Source organism: Convolutriloba macropyga, chromosome 13 (assembly GCF_964194025.1).
Source record: "Convolutriloba macropyga chromosome 13, txConMacr16.3, whole genome shotgun sequence".
Classification (NCBI taxonomy): domain Eukaryota; kingdom Metazoa; phylum Xenacoelomorpha; order Acoela; family Convolutidae; genus Convolutriloba; species Convolutriloba macropyga.
In genome coordinates this window covers 15,746,788-15,759,806 of record NC_134480.1, presented here as the reverse complement: position 1 = coordinate 15,759,806, position 13,019 = coordinate 15,746,788, and the positions used below count along the sequence as shown (strand labels likewise).

General features: G+C 38.8%; 1 protein-coding gene across 2 annotated transcripts in view; it reads right to left on the bottom strand.

The window, feature by feature from the left end:
- LOC142352010 (uncharacterized) overlaps positions 1-12,788 on the bottom strand; it is a 56,433-nt gene extending 43,645 nt beyond the window's left edge. Inside the window, exons 1-2 of one of the 2 annotated variants that reach the window (XM_075404339.1) lie at positions 12,559-12,788; positions 11,054-12,087 (exon numbers count right to left, since the gene is read on the bottom strand). The gene's annotated coding sequence lies outside the window, so the exon portion shown is untranslated. Of the gene's footprint in view, positions 1-11,053 lie in introns of both variants that reach the window. The other variant, XM_075404336.1, reaches the window with a different exon arrangement.
- Between the last annotated feature and the right edge of the window lie 231 nt (positions 12,789-13,019).

Below are 13,019 nucleotides of genomic sequence, written 5' to 3'. Positions count from 1 at the left end.
GAGTATGAAATTGAGATGGCAGAGAGAGAACGTGAAATGACTGAGACTAGGCATGAGATAGAATTGTTTTCTAAGAAACGTCAAATAGGCCTCGAGAAAATGCATGAGGAAAATCGAAAACGTCTCGTTGAACCTAAAATGCAGGAAATCAACTTAATGGACGATGAATCTTTGCTTTTAGAGACCGCCACCAATAGTTCCTCAAAACATGGCAGTATCTACTCAACAAAGAGCCAAAATTGCGTCAAAGGGTGGGTTCAGTCAGTTGGTAGCAGAAAAACAGCCATCTTGACTTGCAAACAGAAAAAATCCAGCGCTTGTTTCGATCAAGCTATTTCTTCCGCGGCAGCAGATGCACAAAATAATAACTCTTTCGTCCAAGAACAGGGTAATACTGCCGAGAATCTTATTTTTGAGAATCATCGGGCAAAAATGAACGATCAAAACCAACAGCATGCACCACAATTGATTCCTCTACCGTCAGATTTGGCTGGAAATGATGATCTTATCCAGCGAATCAATCAAGGCAGTGAAGAGCGTGAACTCAATAATCCGATCTACGGATTGAACAATCAAAAAGAATGCCTGCCGAACAATACACTGCAATTCTGACAGTCTCTTGTTGATCAAGAATCTGCTTACTACCGTGGTTTGTGGTTTGTTTTTTCAAACAAATCAACCTAGCTTGTCTCTGGGAGGCAATGCATACGTGAATCAGCCTCACAACACCGGAAATTTACAAATTTCATCTCCAGCTCATGATTTTTCGACACATACACCTCGAGAAAATGCAAGAGGAAAATCGAAAACGTCTCGTTGAACCTAAAATGCAGGAAAACAACTTAATGGACGATGAATCTTTGCTTTTAGAGACCTCCACTAATAGTTCCTCAAAACATGGCAGTATCTACTCAACAAAGAGCGAAAATTGCGTCAAAGAAAAGTTTGAGTCAGTTGGTAGCAAAAAAACAGCCATCTTGACTTGCAAACAGAAAAAATCTAGCGCTTGTTTCGATCAAGCTATTTCTTCGGCGATAGCAGATGCACAAAATAATAACTCTTTCGTCCAAGAACAGGGTAATACTGCCGAGAATCGTTTTTTTGAGAATCATCGATCAGAAATGAACGATCAAAACCAACAGCATGCATCACTGTTGATTCCTCAACCGTTAGATTTGGCTGGAAATGATGATCTTATCCAGCAAATCAATCAAGGCAGCGAAGAGCTTGAACTCAATAATCCGATCTCCGAAGTGAACAATCAAAACGAATGCCTGCCGAACAATACACTGCAATTCTGGCAGTCTCTTGTTGATCAAGAATCTGCTTACTACCGTGGTTTTTGGTTTGTTTTTTCAAACAAATCAACCTAGTTTGTCTCTGGAAGGCAATGCATACCTGAACCAGCCACAAAACACTGGAAATTTACAAATTGTATCTCCAGCTCATGATTTGTCGACAGCATTATACACCCCTCAACATAATCGAGATTATGCTTTCCCGGCCGACAATCAACTCAACTACTTGGCAGCGCAATTAGAATCAAATTTGCCTGCAGCTGCGGCAAACCCACTCCACCACCAGGCTTTATCAATATCACAAGGTCACTACAGGCTCAACGTGAATTCATGGACCATCGCTAATGTTCCATTAAACACCGAATCAAATGATTTTCCGATGGCTCCGCAGAGGTCCAAAGTTAATGTCACGGCAAACGTACCTGTTTCAGTAAGCACCGTAGGTGGTAAAACGTACTACTGTAATCCAATTTCTAGTGCAATAGTAGACAACCAGGCGTTGCAAACAGCACCACTCCTACCGGGATATCCACACCACACGTTTTGTCCTCGCTGCCTTATTCTCGAAATCCCCTACCCATGCATCAACCTTTTTTGTCGCACCATCCAGCATCTCAACAATTAACTGTAAAAGATCTTGCCGAGTTGCTTAGCTTCAGCAAGAGAGATCCCCCATCCAAGTGGAAACTTTCCCAATACAACGGCGAGCCTCTTCAATGGCATGAATGGTACGGCCAATTTCGTAATGCGATCGATTTGCAGACATTGAGTGATGACGTTAAGCTAACGTACCTAAAAACATTGGTAACAGGGAAAGCAAAGGCTGCAATTGCAGATTTTGACTATTGTGGGTCAATGTGTAGAGATGCATTGAAAAAGCTTGAGCGTAAGTTAGGACAGCCACAGGCAGTGGTAACTGCGCATCTTGATAAATTTTTAAGCTATCCAGCGGTCAAAATGCATAACTCAGACAGAATAATCAGCTTTGCTACTGTAGTCTCAAGTCTCGTTGGTGTATTCAGGTCATTGTCATATGACACAGATCTTTGTAGCTCGTTCCTCTTAAACCAAGCAGTTCAAAAGCTTCCACCTAAATTAAAAGAATCCTGGTCAATGCACACCGTGAAGAAAGAGTGGTTGAGGCCAACAAAGTTAGATTTTAACGATTGGCTATAAGAGAAAGCAGAAGCTCAAGAGCGCAAGAAAGCAATCTCTTTCAAGGGAAAAAATGAGGATAATGGTAACATAAGTGTAACAAAAACAGAAATTTCGTCGAAAGTCTTTGCTGCTAATGCAAATGCAAAACAACATATCTCTAATAAAGCTTCCCAGAGTGCAAAACATGATCAATTGCCCTGCGCTCTTTGCAAATGTCAACATCCCATTTGGCGATGTCAATCTTTCAGGGCAAAGACCCCTACGCAGCGTGCTAAGATTGGTGTAGAAAACCAACTTTGTTTCTCGAGTTTGAACGGTAAGCATTCATTCCGAACATGTCCACGTCAACGAAAATGCACGATTGAGGGCTGTAGAAGCACTCATAACAAAATACTTCACGGGGTAGAACGCGTTTCTCCCGTAAGCACAGAGAAGAAAAGTAACGTTGTCACGCTGTCTAAAGTAAGCTCCACAAAAACTTCATCAAATACAGTTGAAAATGCAAAGTTTATGGGAACGACTAGTTCCTCGGGACTCACGTCAATAACTGATGTAAAAGGGCTTCTTCAGAGTCTTGAAGTTGATCTTTTAAGTCCCTCAGATGTACGCACTAGAGCACTTGTTCTCTGTGACACAGCTTGTAGTCATTCTTGGATATCCAGTGAGCTCGCTAGTTGTCTTCAATTGAAGGGTACCCCATTAAAGCTGACCGTGAATGGCATAAATACTCAAGAAACTATAAAATCGGAATCTGTACAGGTTACTGTCCAACCAATAGGCAAAAACACTTGCTCTCCGTTTGATCTACTCCATTATGTAAAAACAAATTTACGAGTAGGTTCCGACATTATTGATAATACTGCCATTCAAGAAAAATATCCTCACTTAAGCGTATTACCGAGCAAGACGTATGACTACGCAAAAGTCGAGATGATACTAGGCCAAGACGCTTACCACGCCATCCGCCCGATCAAGTATTTTGAAACCGAATCAAAACCCTCAACCGTTGCCGTTCGCTTACCGTTGGGATGGGTATTAAGCGGTCCGTTGCCGTCTTCATCTGGTCTGATTTCTACTTGTTTCAAGGCAGTAGCTAAACAAGATTCCGAGTTAGCATCCCAAATAAAATCCTGGTATGACATGGAGTCATATGGGGCTGTCAACCAGGTCGATCCCCGTTCAGCCTCTGACCATCGAGCAACTGAGATCCTCGAACAATCCACCGTACACAATGAGGGCCGATATCATGTAGGCATGCTTTGGTCTTCAGACGAAGTAAAACTCCCCAACATTTTTTTCAGCAATGGTGCAGTTCAATTCAATGGAAAAGAGATTAAGTAAAGATCTCGTTTTGTACAAGCGTTATGCACAGACAATTCAAGACGATCTCGATAAACGCTATGTTATTGAAGTGGAAAGTCGAGACGACAAGCATTGCGCCGGAAGAGAATGGTATCTACCTCATCACCCGGTTGTAAACCCCAACAAGCCGGGAAAAGCTCGTAGGGTGTTGAATGGTGCTTCAAAGTTTCAGGGTATATCTTTGAACAGTTATTACTCACCGGTGCAGACCTGTTGCTGAGACTAATCCACACTCTGATGCGCTTTCGTCAGCATCAATTCGCTGTTTCCGCTGATATTGAGGGTATGTTCTTACAAGTAGGTGTTTTACCAGCGGAACAGTCAGTTTTGCATTTCCTGCGGCGGGAAGATCCCTCAATGAACATTGAGGTATACCAGTACACAAGACACAAATTCGGTGCACAAGATTCACCAACTTGCACTAATTATGCGTTATTGCGTACCGCGAGAGACAATAATTCAGATTTTCCCGAAGCGGCGCAAGCTGTTTGCCAAAAATTTTATATGGTTGGTTACCTTGACTCAATGGAGTCACCCATTAAAGTACAAAAAATATCCCGCGATTTGATCGAGCTACTGAACAGGGGAGGTTTCAAGCTGCCTAAGTTCATCATTAATGTCCCTGGCCTCTTTGAGGAGCTGGAGGACAAATCAGTTGAACAGGTTCCAAAAGAAATAGGCGCCTCATGGGAGAAGTCGTCAACTCACGTTCTAGGTTTGAAATGGGATCTTGTAAATGACACACTAGTTGTTAGGCGCGGAACAATATGTGATGCCTCGAAAGCTGTTACACAAAGGCTGGTATTGGGTCTTGTATCAAAATATTTGACCCAATTGGGCTTTTTTCCCCTTTTACTGTGAAAGCGCGGCTCCTCTTCAAAGATGTCTGGCGACTTCACGGTCAGAGCTGGGATGATGTACTCCCAAAGGAAATGATTGAGCGTTTCGAGTCCTGGAGCTCAGAACTACCAAAACTTGGACTAATGAAAATACCTAGGAGCTGCTGCTCCGGTTCGTTCGAGCACTTAGAATTACTTGTCTTTGGTGACAGTTCACAGGAGGTGTTCAGCGCAGTTGCGTTTTTGCGTGCTCTCGTGAATTCCTCAGACAACGAAAAAAGAACAGAACTAGCCTTCGTCATTGGAAAGGCACGAGTAGCTCCGATGAAAGTGCTCACCGTTCCTAAACTCGAACTCCAAGCGGTTTTGCTGGCATCCCGCCTCAGGGAGGAAATATGCGAGGCGCTCACCAGTCAGATTCAACGCACGTTTATGAGGACAGATAGTACCACAGTCCTTCAGTGGTTGAATTCCCTAGAGAAACAGCCTATATTTGTCGCGAATTGTGTCTCTGAGATTCTAGAGGGAACGCATGACGATCAATGACATCACGTGTCAACGCAGAACAACCCGACTGAAGCCGGCACGAGGGGATTGTCCTCGGAGGCGTTGCAGAACAGCGCTTGATCCTGATTTTCTTCGTACATCTGACTTTCCGTTTCGCCCGGACACCGAAGTGGTGTCGAACATCAAGTTGAAGCGTCATGCAGCTGATCTCAACCCTTTAGACAACTGCTCAGCATTCATTTTCGCAGATACAGTTCGTATCGAACTTCTTCGAATCCTTGCGTATGTCCTACGTATTCTTCCACGGCACGCCACCTACCGATCTATAGATCCAAACACAGTAGAACCTGAGGACATTACCGCAGCCGAAAAAAGCTGCAGCTTCTTACGCAAGCAGAGTCTTTCCCAATTGAGCTTATGCAACTCCGCTGTTCGAAAAAAAATCAGTAAAGGAAGCCCTATTGCTGCGTTTGTCGGGCCCGGTGGCATCCTTTCCAGTGGCAAAATTAAGCGCTTCACCGACCTCGAGTTCAGTTTGAAACACCCCGTAATCCTCGACGGTCGACACCCACTGGTGTACATTTTCTTACACCATATGCACATCAAAATGCATCATGAAGGTAACGATTATCTTTGCGCATATGTCCAACAGCAGTATGCTGTTCTGAAGCTTCGTTCTATCCTCCGTTCGATTAGTTTTAATTGTGTCCTTTGCAGAAAACGAAGCACTAAGCCTGTCCAACCTATGATGGCTGATCTTCCGTCCGAACGTCTTGCCTTCCGGTGTCCGCCCTTTACGAATGTGGGTCTTGACTAGTTTGGTCCGTTTCACGTCACGATCCGCCGCTCCTGTGGGAAAAGGTGGGGTTTCCTGCTCACCTGTCTCACGACCAGAGCAGTTTATGTTGAGATTGCACATTCTATGGATACAAATTCATGTGTTATGGGTATTGAACGCTTCATTGCTCGTCGTGGAATGCCGTTGGTCATTTGTTCCGACAACGGCACTAACTTTGTTGGTACAGAGAAAGAACTGTTGCTATGTTTCCTAAACTTGGGGAAACAGAAAATTGCTTCGGAGTTGGCGCAAAGGGGAGTCAAGTGGAAGTTTAATCCACCTGCTGCACCGCACCATGGAGGTGTTTGGGAAAAGCTAGTGCGGAGTTTCAAGCGAACACTTTACGCAACCCTTGGCAATCGTCGGCTTACAGACGAAATACTCCTCACTACTTTATGTCTGATGGAACAGTCACTAAACAACCGCCCATTGACATGGGTAAGTTCGGATGCCAACAATTTAGATGCATTAACGCCAAACAATTTTCTTTTGGGGAATCGCAGAACTTGCCTTCCTTCACTCACCCCTGTCGATGACTTCAATCACCGAAAGCGATTCGCCAGAGCGCAAGCGTACGCTAATGCCATTTGGAAAAAATGGTTAAAAAAATATCTTCCTCATTGAGCTGTCGTTGTAAATGGAAGACTCCGTCCGATGGAATCTTGAAAACTGGTGACCTAGTTTGGATAATCGATAGCGACAGCCCAAGAGTCTATTATCCACTTGCCCGCATTTTGAGTCTACGTTATGGTAACGACGGCATCGCACGTTTCGCCCAAGTTCAAACAAAATCGGGCTCATTGATTCATCCTATTGTTAATTTGATACCAGTTTTCGAATCATCAGTTTTGAGGCTTGAAGATGTTGCTGACGCAATTGCTTCTAAGCGTAAATGAAAGAGCATATTACTTGTGCGTTCGCACAGATTGTTCCAACTGGGATATAGCCTAATGGTTAGGACCTAGGCCCCTTAATCTAGAGTTTGCGGTTCGAAAACCGGTGGGACCAAATCACTTTTTTTATATAAATGGAATCCAGAGTCAAAATAATACCATTTTTGACCTATTCTGACCTTGAAAAGAGCATCAAATACGTTTGGCCGATAACCTCGCTAGTTGTCTGATGCAGTAAATTTTACGTACGTTTTTCTCTTATACGTTCAGTCTGATCAATCTCATAGGTGTTGAGTCTTATACGTTGAGTCTTATACGTTGTGAAATACAAAAATTTGGATTTTCTGTACCGAAATAGGATTTGGCTTGCTATATCGACATTGTTCCGATACCTTGCTGATCTCAAGAAATTAAGTCTTGAATTCTTATTAGTTTTTTAGGATTTCGATTATTGATCTTTTCGAAAGTTACCGCAAACAGAGCGGACATAATGGCTGTTAAGACTTTGAAAATAAATTTCGAACTTTTTTTAATATTAGTAAATCATATACCTATTTTTGTGAAACGTAAGTTCGTCACAGTAAAAACAGGAGCCCCACTTCTTCCTACTGGAACCAAAATTAATCTCATTAGCGCTTAAGCGAATAACCATTGGTTATACGTGTTCAATACCACAAGATTTCAAATTTTTTTTTAATTTTTGGACATTTCGTTTTATTGGTTACTTTTGGAATCTTGTCACGTCATCCTAAAATTGATGGCTACAATTGTTTTAGCAAAGACGTGCGGAAGATCATAGATAAAGTTTTAAGAGAAAAAAAGGATGTTTTAAATGGCTTCAACACTTTCTTCTTGCATTTTTCTACAGAATTTTTGGTTTTTGAATGTATTTGTTTTTTCATAGTCATAAGACATTTTGTGATGTCTTTTTGATTAACTAGGCATGAAAAACATCCTTGTATTCACATCGTGGCATAACTGGGCGTATTCATTGACTTCTGTTGAAAACTATTGAATTTAATGGCTGTATAAGTCTTTAAAAACTAGTTTTTCGAAAATTTTTTTGAACATTCATCAAACATTTTTCAGTGAACTGTAAGTTGGTCTCAGTAATGACAGAACCACTTTTCTTTCCACTGCAAAAATAATTTATCTATTTGGCGGTTTTGTCTTCTAACTATTGGTTTTTTGATTTCGGTGCACGAGTTTTCATAATTTTTTTGTATAATTTTTGAATATTTTTGTTAGTAATTTTGGTTATTTTTGAAATCATATTACATTATCCTCATACTGATAGTTCTCATTGGCGTAGGGAACACGTCCCATAGATCGTAGAAAACTTTTTTAGAGAAAAAAGCTTATGGTTTAAATCGCTTCAATACTTTCTTCTCGCACTTTTCTATTAAATTTTTGGATTTTGCCTGTAATTGTTGTTGTTTTCATAGTCAATGACATGTTGCAATGTCTTATGATAACTTTTTAATGACAAATATCCTTGACGTCACATCATCTATGCATAATTTAGCGTATTAAATGCCTTCCGTTGAAAGCTATTGAATTTTATGACGTTGACACTATGGGTTTTCTCAAAAATTTCGTGGTTTTCATATATTTTTCATTGCCATACGACTTATTGTGATTAGTTACCGATGACCTATGAACGAAACATATGATTGCTATTCCATCAATGCATCGACATAGGAACGTAGCGTTTTTGTTTAATTCCATTGAAAACCATTGAATTTAATGTCTTTGATACTGGGGGTTTTCTCAATCACTTCGTGGTTTTAATATATTTGTTTATATTTGTTGTTTTTCAAGTCATTTTGTAACAATAAAAACAATCACCCTGCTGTTAAAAAATTAATTGAAAATAGAAGAGATTGTACTGAAAAGTTCATTCTTTGAAATCTTTGACACTTTTCTCGCTTAATTTTTTTGAGTTTGCTGTTTTTGCATTTTTTTTTATTTTTAGGTAGCCGTAAAATTCAGACCGGTCTCATAAAAATGTAATAGACGATTAAATGAATGTTGTTACCCGAAACTTAAAAATTATGATAATATAATTGTTCAAAGATGTTTCAAACTTTTCAGTTATTGTTGTTCTTTTCGTCAACTTGTAACTTATTCTCGTCATTTAGAGGTCCCATCCAATTCCTTGATTTTCAAAAAATAACATGTCTACTGATTTTATGTTTGTGGACAATATGGGTTTTCATAAAAGAAATTGTGAGTGGTGTATTTGAGTTTCTTTTTCTCTTCTTTTAGCTTATTCAGGTAATAACAGATCCCAATGATTTGCAAATGCGGCCCAAATGAACGAACTTATTTACTATTTCAGTATAATTTTAGCTGAATTAGTATAAATGAAAACTGAAATAAAGTTACCTAAAATTCATATAATAGCTAATGATTTTAATGGCTAACGCAGATTAACGAGCCGCCTTGTTGAATTTTTTAGTTTAACTGAATTTTTTTCTATTTCAATAAAAACAAAGTTCAACGTTTTGAACTGGGAATCTGAAAAAAAAATTTTCAATTGATTTATAACAAATTTTCACACACTATTATCTTGTTAACAAAACGTAGCGTTTTTGGCGAAAAAACGTAGCCATTATAGCTTTCACTGCGTGATCTTCAGCTACAACAGGAAAACAAGAGGCGTTGTAATTTTTTTTAAATAAAACAAAAGCAAAACAGATTGAACAAAAACAAATTGTGAAAACTGATACAAATTGCAAACGTTTTTTAGTTAAAACTATTGAGAAATTTTTTTTAACAAACTGCTGCTCCGAAAAATCAATTTTAAACGGGATGTTATATAATCAATTTCACATTAGCAATTCTACCGGTATAGCATTTAGAACTCATTTTCTATAGTTTATAGATTCGATAAACTTTACTGAAACTTGAAGATTCAATCATCTGCTAAGCAATACTAACTTATTTTTCATTTTCGCTGGCAAAAAAGGAAGATTTTACCAAAAATTGTTGACGATCTCATTTGGCTATCTAGCAAACAATGCCTAAAAGAATTTAAAGAAAACGAGAAACGATTTCTAATACTTGTCATAAACTAAGTAATAGAAAAGAAATAATACCAATCATCATAATAATTAGTACAAAGCTTGTTTTAGAAAAAAATATTATATCTAAAAAACAAAAAGGGGCCGAAGTTCATTAAAGGTTTTGTATATATGATGTTTTCAATTTCAGTTTCTAAACGGTTTTTTCTCAAATAAAAGGAACCACATTTGTTTTTTTTTCAATCCTTAATAAAAACAACGAGTTTAAACGTTACTGAAAGAAGAGGAAGGTGAGTGAGTAAGTGAGAGTGAGTGAGTGAGTGAGTGAGTGAGTGAGTGAATGTGTGTGTGTTTGTGTGTGTGTGTGTTTGTGCAAAAGAGAGACACAGATAGATAGAGAGAGAGAGAGACTTTAATTGCTTGGAAAATAGTTGTTCTCACCAGTTATTCAATTCGCAGTATCTGTCAGTAGAGATGCGTTCAGACGTCAAGGACATAAAATTTTGATCAAAATTCATTTTTGAGGTCTACGTGACAGTTTGCTATTGCCAATATACCCGATACTTTTGTGCCCAGTTTATTTCCTTGGTTTTATTTTTGTTCAATAATGTAATTACGAATCAACAATCTGTATTACAAGCATATTTTTTTATTATACTTAAGCGGATAAATTGATCTCAAGATCGGTTTTATCAAACTTTTTACCCCAAACAGTATGAATCGCAATCTTTGAGATTTCACCCCTAAGCTCTTTACCCAGACTCGTCGTTCATTTTGAATGTCAATTGCACCAATTACATAAGGAATTAAAATTTGGGTGAAATAATCGGAGTCGGAGTAAAATGACAGGAGGTGAAACAAATAGGGGTGAAATAGCGGCACACTCGCCATATAATGCTTAACTATTATTTTTGATGATTTCAATAACAGGCTGAAATATAGTCTTATTTTTGGTTATTTTGGCTTAATGGGTATTTTGGCATTGGGTATTTTATCCTGGGCACCGATAAGAGTGAACTCCACATAACTCCATGTAAAATTTTCCCACATAATTTAGCAGCCATAAAATTTTCGGTGTTCATTAGTTTTTCAAGTTATAACAAAAATAGATATAAATTAGACTCCGACTTACCTCCGTAGGGACAGTGGATGATTCCTCGACTTAATCATAAATTTGGTTAAAGTGGTAAAACTGATAACTGTCCATACTTGTATAAGGATCCTCTATATTTATTTATATCGTCGCGTCAGCTTTAATTGGCGAGTTAAAAATGCCCACCCCAAATTTTTTGATTGATAGGTGTAAAAATATTAACTTGGGTAACTGCAACCCACAAAAGAGAAGCTAGTTAATTAAACTAACAAGTCGCGCGCGTCAAATATAATTAAAAGTAAAGCCACATTACCCATGTAAAAATGTGAAGTTAGAATCAAGGCAGGGTTTTCTGATTTTGAAGGAGAGGTTGGTTAACCCTATGGTATCATGAATATAAGGGAACAATTTTTACCCATTTGCTGTAAAATAAAACAAACATTGAATTGATAATGTTCTGCTACAGTTATGTAAGAAATATATCTACACTCGGCATATATAAACCTAACTTGAAAATTTGTCTTTTTTCAACTCAACGTTCGCGCAGTCTGTGAAGAACAATTCTGTATAATAAGAGCAGTATTCAATCGAGTAGAGTTTTTTGTTTAGTTGTTTGTTTTTGTTTGTTTGCCTCTTCTTTTTTGCGAGAGGGTAAAAGAAGAAATAAAAACAAAGATAGCGGACTAGTCACTCTATTTCATTCCCAATATGCGCACATGCGCATTTTGTGTACGTGTTTTGTTTTGTAGACTATGCTCAGATATATTACCCCCAATCGGTGGGGCTGAGGGGGGGGGGGGGGTAATCTACAGGTAAAGGTGTGTGTAACTATTCGTATAGATAGTATACGTTAGGAAGAGTACATATGATAGCGAGTAAGATATGCGATGCTGGTAATGCTGTAAGAGATAAGAAAAATGTGATGGTATAAAAAGGAGCAAGCTGCAATTTCAAGTCAAAAGGGGACAAAAATTGGGCTAGAATGGTATGAGGGTCGCATCAATGACAACAACTGCATACATTTGCTATTCAAACGGGCGAATAAACTGTGACAAGATGCGGATAGTTGGTATCTATTGCAGAAAATATGCATATATGCCCCCCCCCATACTTTTACAACACTGAAGGCGAACAGGCAGAAAATGGGAGGCGGGCGGGGGTGGGGTTCATTCATTGGGGTCGGTCGGGGCTAGGTGTCATATGAAATTTTTACTACACCGCATTAAAATTTTGCAAATGATGCGTAAGTTTTTTTTTCACTTTAGATTTCTTTTTGTATTGTTTGTTAAGTTATCTAGTTAGTTATGGGAATGAAAAGTTGACATTCAATTATAAAAATACGTTGACAAAATTTGTTCAGCATTTTGTGCTGGGAACTTTTTGTTGATAAGTGGTGGAAAAATAGTAGTTGTTTATTAATCTGACGGGTTCCATTCTTTCCAAATTGTTGGTTTGGTGTTACGAGGGGGGTAGGTTTGGTAAATAATAAGGAGGGTCTATTCTAATTGTTATCTTATAATAATCATCAGTTATAATTTTTTTACTCCTCCTTAGCCAAACAAGGATGTCTTTCTCGTATTTGTGAATGTGGTGTGTGAGAGAGTAATAAAAATAACAGCGAAACAAGATAGATGTGAATTTACGGCTGTTGAGGTAGTTATGCTAAATTGGGAAAAATGGAAAGAAATAACGGCTTAAAAGATAGCTACCTAGCATTAATGAGAGAAAAGAAAAGAAAGAAAGAAAGGGAATCGTGGGGAGGGGTGGTGTAATAGGTAACTACCGCTACTGCATTGAAAGAACGCACGATAAAAAAAATAACACAACCACAACCACTACTGCCATTTATGTTGTATTGGGTAGGTTGCTCTGATTAAAATAATGCTTGATTGGCCGAATAGAAAAAAGTTCGCGAGAAAACAGCTGCCACTGAAATATATGACTGCTAGTTGCCTTCTAACGAACTGTGTCTTTGTCGGCCAATCGAGCATTATTTTATGTCGTA